Here is a 17,855-nt window from a genome sequence, read left to right as displayed (position 1 = left end):
GGAGTGGGCGAAGGTACTCACATTCAGGTGGGCACCGAGCCCGCTGATCCTCCCTGATGTCCGACATACGGGTCAGACAAACCAGCACGCGATTAGCCTGCAGATGCCGACAGCAGCATCACCTCATAAAAGTCGGAGCTGTTTGATACAAAGCCAGTGATAGAAGCCTAATTGCTCTCTCATTATGAGTCATGCTAGAGTATTCATGTGCAATTAGTGAGTGATTCAATGAACGTGTTTGTGCTCGTACAAGGGCCCGTATTGTAGACATGCATGTGAGTCAATCAGCTCCAGAGACTCAACTTTGATGCGTTTCCTTGATTGTATCCTCTGGCAGATAGCGCCTCTGTGTGATTTGGGGCGCAGGGGTTGGAGAGCCTGAGTCAGCTATTGCTTTGCTCTGGGAACAGTCAGTCTCCCACTCATTTGAAATCACGGTAACGTGCAGTTCATCTCAAGAATCAAACGACCACAGGCATTTTCTGGCAAAGTGATAGCTGAGACCTTATCTAAAGCACTGAGATACAGAAGCTGCATTTCATTTCATCTCGGGCCTCATCAATGTGATCAATTTTCACTTCGTAGCAATTTAAAAAGTCAAATGTTATTTATTCAAATTTTCAAAAGACGCCCAGTTGTCTGAAACAATCATAAGGAAGATTTCTTTGATAAAATGTTTCCTGGTGTAGTATGTCATTAAGGATGCCTCGGTGTGCTCATTTTATGCACATTTATTATAGTGCACATGCAGTAGTAATATTCTCTGACACTCAAATGAATATAATCACATTTTATACTGTCTGTTACTGGTTGTTGCTGTTTTGTAGGAAGCTGAGTCGGAGGTTAAGTAAGTAAATGCCACTGATGGCTGACCTCACCCAACTCACTGCTGTAAGCCAGAACCAGTTGGTGGCACAGCTGCGACGCGATAGCGTGTCTACACTGAGAGGCACTGCTTCACAAAGTTCCTCCAACCCACGCTTTTTTTTTTTAGTTTCTCTCCAGGTTTCAAACTGCACTGTATTCCTAATACTTTGTCGCGCAATTACTTTTTTTTTTTTTTTTTTACACCTATCCACACATGTGCACTGACAGTAGCAGATAATGATGTAGAGGATTTAAAATCATAATGAGCACCAAATTATGTAACTTACAAGTTGTATTTTATTTCATTTTTTTTTACATATTAATATTTAAATGTGGGGGTCGATAAGATCCCGACTGTGCCGTGCAAAACAGATTCAATAACATTAAATGTGAAAAGAGGCAGTAAGTGGCGGTGGTATGGCAGCTCTCCAGGCATATATGGTCTGTTCATTTAAGGGCAGTGTAGCTATTGGACAGGTAAAAGTAATGCCTTGCAGTTGTCAGGTACTCACCGTTACGCTCTGCCAGAAATTCTGTATTTACGCTTTGGTGTACTGTAACTTTTTCTCGGCACTTCTCACAAGCTGCCAGGACTCTTTTCTGTCTTCTCCATATTCTGTTATTTGGGCGACTCATTAAGACCTGAATTAACTACATTACTCAGGGTGCTCTACAATACAGTCACCTCTCTCGCCCGCCTACTTTTACTCTTTTCTAAGACAAACCAGAGCTGTGAAAGTCAAATCATACCCAACCATTATCTAATGCAGGCCATTAGCAGCAAGCAAATGGTAGCCCTACTGCTAGTTGCGAAATGAAAAGCTAAAGTAATGTAAAGTTAATCACATTAAAACAGCTGCCGCAACCATTCATTTTGACCCCAGAACAAATGTGGGAACATCCAATTCAGCATGAAAAACTGTCGGAAGATTGTCCTGGTGAGCGGGCACGAGGTCATGTTGGAGACCTCGAGGGCCGTCGTGCCACAGTTCAGGTCATTTTCACTGAATGTTTTCCCTCAGGCGCCTCAGGACATAACAGGAGAGCTTGGTATTGAGAGTCTGACCCTGGTGGACGAATTCACAGAGCACAACCCCACAAAATGTCAAAGAAAATCCACTTGGTTAAGCGCTTGGCATGATGTGCCTTTTTTTGTTTTGGACTGCGACGTTCCGTACGTTTAAAAACACACATGTCACTCAAAACACCTTTTCAGGCTCATTGCTCTGTTGTCGTACGCTTCCTGAAGCCTTTTAAGGGTTTCCGTTGCCAATATCCAGAGTTTTACCCAAAATTTGACGTGTGATCTCTGGTCACGCACGCGGTGAGATCGCCGGACCGGCGCTCATAAAGATAAAAAAAACTCGTGATGCTGAAAAAAACTCGTGATGCTGAAGCGATATGTGTAACACTTACTCGTTAGGGTTGTGGCTTCCTCCTGCTCCGTGCACGTCATGATGCTGCGCGTCGTTCCCGCACAGCAGGAGCGGCCTCGAAACGTTTTCATCAACTCCCGATTTAAATATTATTTAGAAGCGACAACCAGGAGGGAAAATTAAGCTCTTTGTGGAATAAAATCCACCTACGTTGCCTAAAATGAATAAAAGCATACTCCCAGTCAGTTCCTTTATTCTTCATAAATAGAGCTCCAATTAAAGCTGGGAGCTTTGTCTCGGTGGAGAGAAGAAACCAGGCTCCTTTACAGTAGCTCTTCTACTATCTTGAAAAGTCATGACCGATAAGGAACATAGTATAACTGTAAAACACCCAGGTAGAGATCGGAAGAGACTCGGGGGCAGCAAAAACAATTCCTGACGTTGAATTGATGAATATTTTCAATGCACAAAAGCAATTTCCAGAGGACTGAAATAACATAATGCTCTTAGCTTACGGTGCATTTCTGTGTTAAGTCCCTAAAGGCGCTATTTCTTCCATCATATAGGGATTTAAATATACTGTCTTCACACTAATGAAGGAAAGAGTTTGAGAATTTTGGGTGCTTGGAGGATAGGATTTTTTTTTTAAACCCATCAAGCTTGCATATGTGTAAATACTATTGTCTGTCTAATATTAAAATCACTCAATCGGGAAGTGTCTCTGTGCAGTTTTAATTGACACTGCAAGTGAAAAAGAAAATGTACCAGAGTTCAACTTTAAGCAAATCCCATGTGAAGGAACCCATTCCAGTGGAGGAAATGAGACTTATACCACCATGTATTCTCATTAGAGTACACTACATGTTTGTGTACTGTACTTACTGTCTCCCGGTGCTAGACAAGCGACTGGAGCCAAGCCAGACCAAGTGTACAGAGTTGAATGGCCTTTCTCCTGCCATTAACACTGCTCGTCTGCCAACATTACTGTGCATATGGTCAGTGTGTTCCCAGGTGGCTCGGCTGTGCACAGACGTGCAGCACTTAAAGCCGGCATCTTCGCCTTCGCAGAAAAGGCTGGAGAAGCGCTCACACGTATATGCAGACTGTCTCCTCTTTTTCGTCTGCCCTGTATCTCATGATTCCAGTTGACAGCGGCAGATGTGCCACAGCTGGCTCGGAGACCGAACTTGAACAAAGGCAGGTTAAGCCAACTGGGTCACATGTCTTCTTGAAGGCTTCGGTCCCTTTTTTTTTTTTTTGCCCCACAGGAATCTTCACAATTCTCTCTGAGATTCCTGCCATCATTTAGTTTTATGGCCCATTTACTACCTTGTAATACCCACCTAACGGATACAGTATAAAGTATATGCAGACGTTGGTAGATCTACAACATCAGCCCCTGTATTTCGAGTGTAAAATATAGTGCACTGTTGAAACAGACCAATGTTTCAGTTCAAATTGGACTAAGGCAAATGGTAAGGCTTAGAGGTAGTGTATGTAGTCAAGATTTGTCCCCCCCCCCCTCCAAGATGTTAAAGTTTCCACCTAAATCTACCAGAAAGAAATGTATTCTTTCCCATAAAGCTGTATTTATTTATTCTTTTAAGATAAAAGGCTCCCTGGAGAGATAATAAATTAAGAGACAAATGTGTAAATGTGTAGTCTTTAAACAGTCATATTATAAGGAACTAAACAACAGTCACTTTTCTGTAAGGATTTTGGCAGCACTGTTAGAATATGATTAAAAGTTAGACCATATTTCACCCATCAAAGAGCCATTCACACGAATAAAAATACACCTTAAGTATCCAAAGAGCAGTTGTATAAGAGCACCACAACAAAACAGCAGCACTTTTCGATTATCTTCACACAGCAAAGTAGTTTCTCTTCAGGGAAACTGATAAACCTGTCTGTTTCTATAGCTACAGAAATGGTAATCTTCCTGAACATAAGCGTACAGATAGAGATCTGCTATGTATAATTATTTACGCTGTACAGTAGTAGTTTTGTCAGTTAGACACTATGTTCTAATTTAGATTTTTCTTCTCACCAAAGACCATCTCTTTTCTCGTGAGATGCTTTTTAATCACTTATCGTTTCTAAACACAGATCATGTTGGATCAGTATTATATTTTATTTGAAATGTTGTCAAAACACAACATGAAATATCCGCCTGCAACTTTCCAGTTGAAAAAGGAGCAACTGAGTGAAGAAACATCTGGAAGAATTTCACAGTTTTCTTCAAATGTGCAACATTTTTTTTGCATGAATGACTAAACCAGCCATTAAACCTGTGATGAATTCTGTTTCGACTGCAACACAAGGTGCGAGCCGTGGGAGTTAGAGTTCTTGAACTGCAAGGCGGTGTCAGATAACAAGTGTCAAGAGGAAATGACAAAAATGGTTTCTGATATGGACAGGGAGTCTTATCCTGACAGAAATCTTTGCTGAACCAAGCATCCCAAAACTCAACGCTGATATGGACGCACAGGTTCTCTGTGAGGAAGGACAGGAGAGAGAGTGCTGCTTAAGGGCTTTTGTGCCATTTCACTTATAGGGACGGGACTCAGAAGGCATACAGTATATCTGCTCACAAACAAAGACTCTTTTGGACTTGAGAAAACTATGGTTATAAGTCACCTTAAAAACTTCACCGGAATCATGACCTGTCTGTTACTGATGACTGGTGAGAATCGTGACACCACCTGTTTTGTTTTTTAAACTGCTATTTTTAAACTGGATATTTTGGCCATTACCATTTTGAGTTTTTGGAGCAAGCTGGGAATGAGTGACGGATGGATCCAAGTCCATTTCACTAAGAACCCGAGGACATGATGTCCGCCAACTTACTACTGACAACCTGACTGCACCCTCAGGCAATCAAACCCAGGACACCCCCAAACATACCACTCTTTGAAGCCCAATATCTAATTAGTTATTAAATTATTTTCAGAAGTACGACCAGAACACGGATCAGTAGGAGTTAGTTTAGCAAATAATACCATAATGACTTGTGGATAAGAAGTTTATAGACTTTGTATTTCATGAGAGAAGTTGACACTTTTTTAATGGGAGTCTATCGGAGTCAGCAGTTTTTTGGAGCCAGCCCCTGGTGGTCCTCACCGGTACTGCTCTTTAAGGCACTTCAGCATTGGCTTTACTTCTCAGACCCGAGACTTCATTCATTTTTAAATACAGTTTATGGACTCTTGGTGGTAAGGAGAGACACATTTCTTTTTTTTCCTTTTGTACAAAAGTTTAGCAGAGGCCCAGCTGCCACACAGACACTAATAATAGATGGACAGACTGAGCTACAGGTAAAACAGGCAACTGTCCTCATCTCTTTCTGCATCTCTGGCCCACCCACTCATACACAAATACACTTCTTACAGCAGCTTTTGAATCTTTAATAACAGGAACATCTGTGCCCCTTCCACAGTGAATTGGCCTCCCACTGGTGCCCCGGCTCTTTTCCGAACCTTCTAAGTTTAGCTTAAAGAGGAAAAGGCCAGTGATTTACCGTGCATGTTCAGAGGGGATACGCATCTGAGTCCGGGAAAAATAAAGAAAAAACTATCATCCTCCATGTAGATTTAAATTCCCTGTTCAGTTAATAATGGGGGGTCCCCAGATTAGCAGATTTACAGAAAAATAATCACCAACAATCACAATTATTGATGTGGTATTTATGTCAAATTACACTCTGCATCTGAGTTGTTCCACCTGCTGAGTAGTGAAAATTTGATTTTTTTTTTTTTTTCCCTTTGTGTTAAAAAACTGCTCACATTTTACAGAACAATCAATTAATAGAGTAAATAATGGAAAGATTAATTTGTCACAAAAAAATGCAGCCCAATGATGTATATTTTAAAACATATTTAGCCTGTACATGTCGGTTTCTAACACACTTTTCCTCATTTTACCTTATCTATCTCTGAGCTTCTGCCACAGCTTTCTCCTTGCACACTGCTGAGAAAAACAAGCGCCCCATTGCCCTCACAATCCTGGAGGGAAAATAAAAATTGCTGCCCTGTTGCCCTCATCCTCCTAAAAACATTGCACATATTTCGTTGCGTCAAAGTCTGCACTGAGCTCCAGCCAAACCCCCCACGGAACAGCTCCAGGCGAGGAGGTTTTGGTGATCTGGACAGTCAGAGCCACAGGTTGCTTGACATGGTCTGGCCCCTAAAGATCGTATTATTATATGAATTACAGAAAAAAGTGCTGAAAAACTTACACCATTTCCTGACCATATACATTAAAAATGTACTCTTCAGATTGTCTTAAATTGAGCCATTTGGTCCAAATTTAAAGCGTTCAAGTTGAATCAGTGTATTATTTTGTGTCATTCATGTGTGAGGGCAATTGGCCAGTTGAAGTTATATGGATCATAAATGTTGAAGCCAAAAAACCCTTTTCAACCATCTTGAATCACTGTTCAATTCTTTTCATTCATCTGTGGTTTTAGCGCATGACATTTTGGTCTTTTTTTTTTTACACTATAAACCCTTAAAAAAAAGGAGTACAAATGACTTATAATGCATATGTATATGAGCTAAAACCCACAAAATGACTGTACTGTAGGACTGCACATGCCATGTAAATGTTTATACATTCCACCTGCTCACTTCCTTGCTGTCGGGTTATTTTACCTTGTTGGGAATGTGTCACAGAGGCGACGTGTGCTTTTGAGAACACTTTAAAAGTGACTTTATCTGCGTTTGCTCAGGCCCCGTAGACGACAGTCTCATGGACAAATGCCGCTCTCTCTCTCTCTTAGAAACACACAGACACACACTCCTATCTTATTGTAACAGTCTACTCTTGTGTGACTTTCTGAAATTGTATATTAAAGAATTCAGTGTTGTAGTCTAGCAATGACAAACGAAAGAGAAATATCAGGAATTCTGTGTGCCTGCTGCGGTTGAACACAGGGGTGATAAAGCTTTTTATGTAATTGACTTAAACAGCCCTTTTATTCTCTCTGTAAGTAAAGATGTATAGAGGACAAAATAGAAAAATGGACTATTTCAATAGAGGCTAAGATTAAATGGTGCTGTCACCTCCTGAGAGCAGATTGTACACACAAGAACTCAAGAGGTCATCTGCACCCTGTCCTCACATCTTGAGAGTGTGGCATAGAAACAGTGTCAGGGGGCTGTAGAAATGAATTATTATTGACTTGTTACTGTTTTGTATTAAGGTATTTCAGGGTGTTATTAGTTTTACTTGTAAAGGTCATTTTTTTTCAGTTCTGTCCATGTATAGTACATCGATAAGTCAGTCATCTGGATGGGAAAATAATTAACTGTGGATCAGTTCTAAAAAGGGAACAGACCATTGAAGATGATTCACACAGTATAGAACATCTCTTGTTTCTGCGTGGGCTTTTGAGCTGTAAAAACATCCATCAGCTCTTTTGTCAGAAAACTCTTCAGAAGGCTCCATTTCATAGTAAAGAGTGATGTTGCTGCTGGTTAGATGGTCTTTCTTACAGCGACGCACAAGGAGCTTGTCAGTTACAGCGAGAGATAGCAAACCTCAATCCAGAGACTCAAATACATGAGTGAAGACTGGCAATGTCTGCATGAACAAAGCTAAATATGTCGGTAAATTATGAAAATGTTTGTGCCAGATCTATTAATCTCTGATTTCATTTCCATGATCCAAGTCCCATCGGTAGTCCGCAGTCTTAATGCGTCGTGAGCCCCGAATTGATGTCGACACACGTCATAAATACCAAATATTTACACAAAACACACAGTAGTCAAAACTCAAGCACACCTTTCACACATATCACACAGAAGGAGAGAGACCAGAGAAGAGCTAAAACCCTTGGAGGATGAAGCGGAGCTCCAAATGTCATAGATGAAATGTAGAGCAACAGAATAACCAAGTACCAATGGTCTGGATAATTGGATCAACTTATGCACTGAGATTTGGTTGCAGCTCTTCACTTGTCAGACCACTAACATTTAATTAACGATGGCCATTATCTGAAAGGAAGCTCGGCGTAGGCAGTTGCAGCGTCGCAGCAGACAGGCTGGCAGTTTGGACTCACACGCAAGCGCGCCACAGGAGTGCAGCGTAATGGATGTCATGCACACACCATGCAGATAGCGTGTTCCAGCTCTGAAACTAAAAACAGCTTCAATTAAATATTTCTCATCTGTATGTGATGGCTTCTTTCCTCTAATTGTAGTGCCCATGTATTATTATTTTTTATCTTAAACTATATTCTACAAAATGTAATCAACACACACGTAACTCCCTCTAACAAGGCTCCGAATTACACTCCTATTCCACTCACGTACACACAGAAAAGACCTTATTCAAAAGGAGTGGGTAGTGGTTAAATTAAGAAGTATAAATTATACAACAATATATCAAGAGTCGATTTAAATTTTTATCTTGGCTTATTCAGATAACTAATCGTATATGGTGTTACTTTTATATCAAATGTATATAAAATCTGTGTATAGTTAATCCTGTACAGTAAGTTTTGTCATGTTATGGAAGTTGTACACGACCAGGGGCAGGTAACAACGTGTCCTCCTCTATACCACATCAAAAATACTTTTGAGAACTCAGATTTGTCTTTGCTGGTGTGAAACTGGAGGTTTGTCTCTGTGGTGTTAAAAAGTTGGTGGAGAAAATTATAATGGATCAGTCTATGTCCAGGAATCGTTGTGGCTGACTTTTTTTTTTTTGGTACAATTCTGACTGAAGTTCTGCATCAGATTTATAAAATCCTGGCTTTGAGGCTCCTTCCATTAGAAAATACATTTGATATGATTACAGGGATATTTCCCTCATGAAGCAGCTTTTCTACCTCACTGAGCACAGGTCGTCATTTTTGGTCCCAGAGTGGTTTTAAGAGAGGATCCTAATCATACATAAAAAAAATAAAATAATAATAAATAAAAAAGTTTTTGCTGGACAAGTTCCCTTGTGGTTGTTCAAAAAGACAAGAGGGATCCATTATAATAACGGTCCTCTAGACAGTGATTTCTTTCTGGTGCCACATTTCCAGAATCATAACATTAGGAGTCATGGGTATGAGTTAATTCTTTCTCAAAAGGTGCTTTGGGAGATAAACTAGTTTCTAGGCCAAGACTCGTACCATATTTTGATAATACGTTTTAAAAACGTGTGATCATTGTGGTTATGATACTTGGGATCCAGTTTTGAATGAACTCACCATGTACATTCTGTTTTAGACAATTAAAGCTCGAGAGAGAACACTGTGATTCTCAACCAAAAAAAAGGAAACAAGTTGCATTTTAATAGACAAATAATACAAAATTGGGAACATGACAGCAAGGTTCTGACCGTTTAACAAACATTTTCTATTACGACATGGATGTACACGTTACTATTCATTTGAGAACTTTGAGTTGGTCCAGTTCTAACCTTATCGATGAACATGAATTGTAGTCTGTCCAGGAGTAAAGTTGGAATTTCTCCCTCAACGCAGCTGCCTGGGTAAAAATCTTCTTAGACATTTAGTACAATAAACTGAAAATTGCTGCACTGCATAATGGATAATTCTATAAAGGCATGTGACAGAGCTGTGTCACTATACCTAAAGTCAGGACACTGAATTACATTGCAATGAACTCTTTTCTTTGCAGTGCATCGTGATGATGTAAGCGTGATCAGGCTACAGAACATATCGCAATCATGTTGGGGCACAACCACCGTGCTTTCATGATGTAAGGAATACTTGTTTTGTCTTGCAAAAGGTGATAACTCTGTGGAACCACAGTCTGATATTACTTGATGTGCTTTTAAACAACCAGTGAGGGTTGACGTGGCATTATTAGACACTGCTCTTTTCTCCCATCAACATGTTTTTCAGGCCAAATGGATCCATTCCCCACTGGGAGCACTCCAAGCCAAGGTGGAATCTAAGCCCCTTATAATCTGCCATGTTATTGAATTAAAGGCTTACGCCTGCTCTTCACAAGTATGTCAATTATTCTCATTTCAATGGTGCACTCACTCATTTATTTTTCAATTTAAAAAAAAAAGGTAGATCCTGTTCTCAAATATGAAGTTAGTAAAGCACTGCGCCGATGCTTGCATGACGCTTGAAAAGGAGAACAACTATAATGGAAGATAAATTTCTGTCTCTTCAACCAGACCTTTATTGTATGGATTAAATAATTTCATGTGTCTATGCTGTTTTGTGCTGTTTGTGCTCGCAACTCCTTCAAGTATGGAGGCGACAGTGTTTTCAGTGATGTTAACAAAGTACATACACGTCACTATGTTCTTATTTCTTCACAAAAAAAAAAGAAAAGGCAACCTGGTCTCTTTCATGAACAATGATTACACTAATTTCTTTTTACAAGTTCAGGTCTTTGAAGGTGCATTACAAAGTGGGCATGGCTCTTGCTTTTGTGTCTTTTATAGTCCATATTTGACAAGAGGCTATTTATACATAGTTAAACTTTTGAAGTGAAAATGACCTAGTTGATACAATGATGTTTTGTCAGTGGGTGAAGGACGTTTTGACTCCTAAAAAAAACGACTTGTTAAAAAATTAAGCTCTAAGTATGCATGGTATGATTACGTGGTATTAAAGTGGAAGGCAAAAAAAAAAAAAAAAAAAAAAAAAAAAAAAAAAAAATCCCCCCCCCCCCCCCACACACACATGGATATACTTTTAAATACCTGAAGACAGACATTTACATTTTTCCGCTTTTGCTTCTCTTTTACTAGCATTTGACATGAATGTCATAATGCAAACTTTGCTGGCTAAGAACTAATCATTGTCTCAGATTTAAATATTTTTCATCGCTAAATGACTTGAGATACCTTGTATGTGTGCAGCTTAATACCAGGCTCTAATTAGAGAAGGCTACCACTGACAGAAAAATCGAGAGGCAGTCTGATCACAGCAGTTCAGAGAAGGAAGGGATGTGTTGTTGAGCCGTTTGTATTTCAAATGAGGTCAGAAAAGATGTAACAAGATGGCAATGAGTTTACTGGCGAGAGAGTGAATGTTTCAGCTGTAAATTGGACTAAGTTGTTGAGAAAGTTGGGTAAAAGTGGTCCAATTTTTACTGCAAGATAAGGACAAGAACACAATGAGTTCATTGTTTGAAAGAATATGACTCCAGCTGTGATTCAAAGAAAGAAAGTGCCATAAAAATGTTCTATAAATCGCCATGGATTTTTTTTTAAAAATAATTTTCCAAATAATAATTCTGTTGTATTTCTATATCGGCACAGTTATATGCAAAATGTAACAAGAGTATGACTGAGCTTCATGTTAGTTTGCAAAGACTCGTAGAAAATTGATAACTGAGGAGTATTCCCTGTGACTTTTCACCACAGATTAGTCAATAAGTCATGAAGCAGAACTGAGAATAAAATACATGTAGGTCAAACATGTTGGTCAAACACAAAGAAAAACAACATTTTGATTTAATTTATTACAGTTCGTGATTTTTATACCAACATTTATTTGATTAACTGTGTAATGTGAAAGAGGTGCTGGATATTGCAGAACCCACTCAGCCAAGTTACTCCATCCCTTAACTTTGCAGGTCTTACCTTCTTTTGTTACTCTCATCTGCCCCTCTCCATACCAGCCATTATCAGAAAACAGCTCAAGACAAATTAAGTACTCAAGCTGCCTGCATGGCAGAGACCTGAAAGAAAAACTCAAAAAAGAAAACCAAAAAAAGCAGTTTTTTTCCTCAGGATTTGGTGATACATATCAGGACTGTGATTGTGTTATGCAGAGTTTGTTTTAGACTTTATATTCACTATCATAGTGACAGGTCTCAGTGATATTTCAGTTGCTGTTTGATTATTTCCTTAGTTTGATGTGCTAGTTTAATTTTGCTACTGTACAACCATGTGACCTGGAGATTGTATTAGTAATTTTGGAAATGGGGCAAGGAAAGGAAGGAATCAATGGGTGTGATCATGCGTGATCATGCAAACCTGTATTCAGTTACACTGATCTGGAACAAAACCACAAACAGAATGTGAAACAGAAAAAAAAAAGATCATACAGGTACAGTCAGCGCAACAATTATGACCGTTGTAACAGTTCACAACCTTTTCCCACACATCTGAAGCTACATTGTGTTTTGTTATTAGTTTGGCTGGTGTGAAATTAATTATCGAACTCCTTAAGGCTGAACTGAAATGATGTTTCAACACTGTCAGTATTTTCCAAACAAAATAATAAAATGCTGGTTGTGAAAAGAGAAGTAAGCAGCTTTTTCACAGTCTCAATATGGATAAGGTCTGGGTGTCACAACAATGCAAAGATGAATGTAGCTTTCAGTGCCTCTGCCTCATTGGTAGTCCCTTGGCTAAGTGATTTCCTGTCTTGTATTGATAACAAAGCAGGTACTTTATCTCCCCCACGTCCCTCCGCTGTATAATGGCTTAGATTATTAAACAACTATATCAGACAAACCCAGAGGTCTTGTGGGAACCTTTGAAGCCAGTTGGCATTTTTGGGAAAATGTGGAGCTACTAAACTACATCTTGCGACATCATATCCATCCTGTTTTATGAGTTCAACCAGCTCCAGATCAAGACACATGAAAATGATTAAACTCTCTGACTGTTTCGCAACTTTTTCTCGTGCTCTGTTTAACATCTTCCCAACAGCTCATGTTACAGCAGGCTGTGTTAATGGTATTTCATAGGAAATAATTATTATTTTCTCCTGAAAGATACTATGTCATTAATTGCTACTACTGTGGAAAAAAAACTCGCTTATACCCGTGCAATCAAGTGTCTACCACACTCATACACACACATTCCCACACAAGGCTGCATTTCTTTACATCTTAGCGCTATTGATCTGTCATAAATGGCCCATTAAGCACTCAGTTACACACACATCTCTAACGCCTCCAAAGTTTCTGAATGGTTCCCCGGCAACACAACATTTTTGATTTCTTCTTCAAAATCACGTTTGAATTATTGCTACATGGACATTATCTTCCCCAAGGTCCGGGACGTAAAACTGTTAGCGGGCATAAATAAAATACGAGTGCAATAATGCCATGTGTATCGCATGAGAGGGCATAGGATCTCTGAGTGCTTGTGTTTCCATCAGCAGGGCTGCAGCCTTGATTGATGAGGCGATTGAGGTTGGGGAGTTTGCTACAAATCAGCAGCGCTGTTATGAGGCCCGGCTAGCTAGCTTGCTATGCTTGGATCTCGACAACGCCTCTACTGCTCTGCCTGAGGACAGGCTTTTCACAGCGATGCCCGACCTCTGTGGTCAAAGGACAGCTGAGAAATGTTTTTTTTTTTTTTTTTATTCTGACCACTCAGCCAGCCTGGTTTGTAAGAGAGACTTCTTGCCATTTCAACACACACACACACACACACACACACACACACACACACGCGCGCACGCGCGGGTGAACACACACATATAACCCTCACCAGCAGTGCATCACCTTTCTCAGCTCAACCTCTTTCAAGTCACGCATCTCAAGCACACCCATACTCACACGCAACCCTGGTCCTCCTGCTGCCAATAAAAATATGAAGAGCGAAGACAGTGAGATTGAGCTTCCTGCCACAGCACACGGGGAGTTTGGGTAATATTCAGACAGCTTTGCCTCAAGCGATGAAATCAAACAGAACCTCCCTGCAGAGTTATACGTCTGTTATTAAAGGCTGTTCTTTTGCTGTCAGGGTCAGCGCAGACCCCGTTATACCCATGCTCAGAAAAAAAAAAAAAAAAAAAAATCACAATGGTAGATATGGGAAAAACAACAGCTCAGGCTGTGTGCGCTCAACATACAATACACTTTTCAAAAGGCACTCTGCAAAATCATTTTCTGTCCTTGAACAAGGTGAAAAATATACGCTTTATCTCATTTGACCTCTATTTTTCATATAGCACTGTCATATTAATAGGTGGGTTAAATATCCCTTTCAGACAGAAGGACCTGGAATAAAGTTGTGTTTATAGCCAGTGCAGTTGGGTCAACATATTTTACGCGACCTAATGCTGAAGCATTAACCAGGTTTCTATAAGAGAAATTCTTGACGGTTTCTGAAGCACTGCACAATAACCTGAACATGACTATAATCCAGCAGATATTGTAGGGTTTCAAATCATACTTCCATAGCTGTAAATGATCAGTTTTTCTTTACACATTATGGGTTTTATCAGGACTGCTCCGGAAATTAACTACTGTGGAAGATGTAAAAGGCCTAAATCAAAAAAAGTTAAAACATTTAAACATATATATAATATACAACATTCAATACGTTTTCTTTAACTGTGCATTTATTGTTTTAAATGGAAAACATATCTGCCATTTTGAGAAAAACACATCTTCTAAATGCTCACAATGTTGACATTTCAAGAGCCAAGAAAAACAGCCCTGTTTTCAGCTTCATGATGATACATATTTAAAATAATCCAGTGAATTTTTAAATTATGTATCTGGCTTACTTAGGAAGTAGGATCATTTCAACCCATGAAATAACAATATTGTTCTCTTAAAAAATTCAGAATCAACAAGATTTTTGACATGACTGTGACACCATTAAAAATAGAATTATTTCACCTTTTGCTTTTCAAAGGTGGAGATGCAATACATTAGTTACTTCTGATTTTGCCAACTAATTAACTGACAAACAACTCATATTTGTTTTTCTTACAGTGATTTTGATGTGCTAAAACAAAGGGCTTGATGAGTATAGCAACAGTGAAGGGTCTGCCGGTCTTTATCGGGAAAAGGTGAGTGTCTACTCTTTTTCTACTTTTGAATTTTTGCTAATCACAGGAATTTAGAGAAAACCCATTTTACAGACCTGTATGTGGCCAGTTTATTTTGGATTTTGCATCACTTGTTTTGTTTTGTTTACAGTGGACATATGTAGGTGGTAAGAAAAATCTCCCCCTTCTTTTTACCCTCCTCTCTCCCTCACTCTCCTTGGTCGTCCAATCCATTTATATTTTGTAAGGAATAAGAAAGTGCAAACAGGGACCGGTACTGCGGGTTTCACCACCCTTTAATTACATTTTAACACTGGTCAATGACAGAATAATTATTTTAAGAGATAAGAGACATAGCAAACAATATTTGTGGCTCATGGTTCCAACAATATCATAGCCATGTTGAACTGTAATTCATGATATACAGTATATACCTACATAAAATAACATCCACTTCACACTGACTCTTGAAGATTCTTACTGCATGTCACACGAACCGCTAACTGATCAATTACCTGACCCCGAACAATATACAAACTCCCCTTTTTCTGATCTTTCAAAGTTCACCCATGCAGCTTCATCTACTGTATAATATATCTATTTTTAAGCCTACTGTTCAGTGGGATGCATATTTTAGCCTAATCCCACGAGCATTAGAGAAATATGTGGCAATACCGCTGAAATGACTGTGTCATTGCGTATAAAGAACAACAGAGACAAATATTTCAAATTCCTGTTATTGAGGCGCACGAATGATAGGATTAGACAAAGACTGGTTTGTATCAAGCGAACAGTCTGTACTGGGTGAAGCTAAAATTATTCAATATACTGTCAGCTTTGTTGTTTTATACCCTCTTTGTAACACGTGGGTGTAGCTCATTCTGCATTTGTCTTAGAAAAACTGGAACAACTTGGTGTCTGAAAGCAGCAGCTCAAAAGGAAATCCAATCATGTCATTTTCTGTACATTGCATTTAATCCTGAGGTCTTTTTACACTTAACACCTCGATTTGACTGAGCTGTCAAACAACAAAAATAAAGTAAGTTGCAATGTCAGAAAAACGTAAACGTTACAATATGTTGTGATTTATACAACGTATGCATACTGTAAAACTGCCTTTAATAATGGTCCTATTTGATAGTTTATAATAAGACAACAGATATTATCAAAAAGAACTGAGACCGTCCTTCTTCAAATAAACACCTCCATAGGTCTTTTGTGAAAGCAGCTAATTAGAACGCAGTGTTACATTTAAAGTTGAGCAACCTCTAGAGGCCGTATAAGTAATGACAATCCGGTGTCCCTGTGAAGTTGCACAGTTCACATGACGTCAATGTGAATTATTTTGAGTTCCTCTTTGTTAGGAGGACGGTTCGGTACAACAGCGGACTTGGATTCAAGAGGCTGCTGTGAGCTTCCTATCGGCAAACACGAGTCGGGCAGTTATTTGAAACGCGTTTACTGTTGCCATGACAATAGAGGTTGCATAATGGTGAGGAACTAGTAACACGACTATGGTTGAAGTCATTATTTTAACTCAAAACATTATCTTTTCCCAACCCTTACCCAGTGTTTTTTGTACCTAAGTCTAGCGAGGGGCGCTCATTTAAGAAACACTCCTGTGGGTCGTATTTGAGGAACAAATGAGCTGCATGGAAGAACCAGTGTTTTTGACCATAATAACATTTACATTGTCAATTAAATGTTTTTGTAAACAAATATTCAACAACAAAACATTTATAACCATTAACTAGCTGCAACAGCTTTCTTATTTTAGTTTGCTAATTAAAACACCAGTCAGTTTTATGGTGATTAAAAGTTGTTTACATGAAAGATTCTTACTTTATTACTTTATTATAGAAAGGCACAGTTATAACTGTGCCAGAGAACTCTCAAATATTATTCATGCTTGGTAACACATCCATCCATCTGGACATGCAGCAGCCACATATTCAGGTCAGGCTCCCAATGGCGGTAAAAGGTAAACTTTATACTTTGTCCTTTCCCCGAGCAACTTCTGTAGCTACACTTTGGGGATTCCCATGTGCTGCCATGCCAGGTGGGAGATGTAAGCCTTTGGTGTGTCCTTGCTCTACCCTGAGGTCTCGTCCCAATCAGACCTGCTTGGAACTGTGATGTGACACAGCAGACCAGAACTACCCAGTTTGCACAAACCCTTGGAAAATAAAAAGTATTTTCGGCATTGTGATTGTTGTATGGAATGAATGACAGTAAGCAGGAACAGGCAGTCGGCATCAGTCATGGTAATAACTCAGAAAAAAAGTGACATCATATAAAGGTTAGATTGTAACATGACAATGTGAGCTTTATGAAGAGGTCAAAACTGTCAGGTGCTCCGTTTAGAAAAATGAAAGAGTTTCTATACTGCTTTTCTGCTCCAGTAAATTGAAGATAAGTGTGGATATGGATGGCAATTCATAAATATAAATTCATACATTTGTTGACTTGATGTTTTTATTGTTTTCTTATTGTGATTTCTCATCATTTTAGCCAGCTAGTGGCTTGTAAAAGACAACATTATGGTTTGGTATAAAGTGACTGTAATTAAAACCGAGGGAAGACTACAAACTCCTCAAATATTGATGGCAAAGCTGTTGACATACAGTAGGAAGGAAAAGTATGTGAGCCACTCAATGTTTTTCTGTATGTAATGTGAGCAGATCCTCATCTGAGCCATTCTTCACTGATTAAGCTCAGCCATATTATTTGAATATCTGAAGTGAACATATTTTTGAAATCATTCCACAATATCTGTATTGTGTTAGTATCTGGGCCTCTTAAAAGGATGGACTTTCTCTGTTTGAAATCATGGGAATCAATTTTCCATCCGGTGATGGTGAGCTGTCGAGGCCGAGCCGCCCCACATGATA

Source organism: Embiotoca jacksoni, unplaced genomic scaffold (genome assembly GCF_022577435.1).
Source record: "Embiotoca jacksoni isolate LCO1_2020_lvr unplaced genomic scaffold, fEmbJac1.0.p SCAF_6, whole genome shotgun sequence".
In the NCBI taxonomy this organism is placed as follows: Eukaryota; Metazoa; Chordata; class Actinopteri; family Embiotocidae; genus Embiotoca; species Embiotoca jacksoni.
This window is presented reverse-complemented; position numbering follows the sequence as displayed.